This window comes from Telmatherina bonti (genome assembly GCF_933228915.1).
Source record: "Telmatherina bonti genome assembly, chromosome: 3".
Lineage (NCBI taxonomy): Eukaryota > Metazoa > Chordata > Actinopteri > Atheriniformes > Telmatherinidae > Telmatherina > Telmatherina bonti.
The window spans coordinates 6677505-6678323 of record NC_136621.1 but is presented as its reverse complement, the minus strand read 5'-3'; the positions used below and the strand labels follow the sequence as shown (position 1 = coordinate 6678323).

General features: G+C 44.7%; 1 pseudogene across 1 annotated transcript in view; it reads right to left on the bottom strand.

Annotated features, from left to right (window-relative positions):
* Nucleotides 1–297: 297 nt before the first annotated feature.
* Nucleotides 298–819, bottom strand: part of LOC306774883 — a 35256-nt pseudogene continuing 34734 nt past the window's right edge. Inside the window, exons 4-5 of the transcript in view lie at nucleotides 490–594; nucleotides 298–383 (exon numbers count right to left, since the gene is read on the bottom strand). The product of the transcript in view is annotated as an uncharacterized misc_RNA (transcript). The remainder of the gene's footprint in view (nucleotides 384–489; nucleotides 595–819) is intronic.

The following is an 819-nucleotide window of genomic DNA, read 5'->3' as shown; positions in this document are numbered from 1 at the left end:
TGTTTATCATTTCACGCCCTCACCATAATGAAATACACAATGTTTTCATTAGAGCAGACACGCACGCGCACACACATGTTTTCATTAAGAGATGCAGAGTTGTAATTAACGGTGAGATAAACTGCTGAGACAATGTATTTCCTATATTAAGTTTAATCATGTTTTTATTAAATGACACAATGCTGTGCATGTCAGTGCTCTGGAGGAAAGTCTGCATATCTAAAAACGAGTAGTCGTCAAGTTTTCACAGGCTAATTGACTTTTTAAAGTACAACAGTGTGTGTGTGTGTGTGTGTGTTACTGTGAAGTCTTGGAAGATGGAAGCTTCCTCTCAGCGGTTGAGATGAAGAAGTTTAAAGCGCTCGCTGAGGAGGCAGTCGAGGCTGAAGATGAAAAACAAGTTTTCTGTTCATTTTATTGAAACTGGAAGTTTAGTCCCTCACTGCCTCCATCTGTGTGTTGGACGAGACACAGCTTCTCCATCCATACATGCATCCAGCAAGGCTGGAAGATGCTCCGGTGGGCTGTGGTGGCCAAACCAGGCCAGGTAGTGGGGGAGGGGGTTCAGGCGACTCGGTCCGATTTGGTGCATTTCTGAAACATTTCACACATTCTTTCTTGCTTTGTGATCAAACTGCACTTAACTGAAGCAGAGGGGGGGTCTCGGGTCCATATTCTGCAGATGTTCCTGCACACTATGCGGCTACTGGGTTATGACCTTTCTTGTTTTCTCTGCCTGCCAGTAAGTTGCTTCCTGCTGTGAGTGTTTCTGACTGGAAACCAGAGTAATCCAGTCATGCAGGGGGGTTTGTCTGTAAA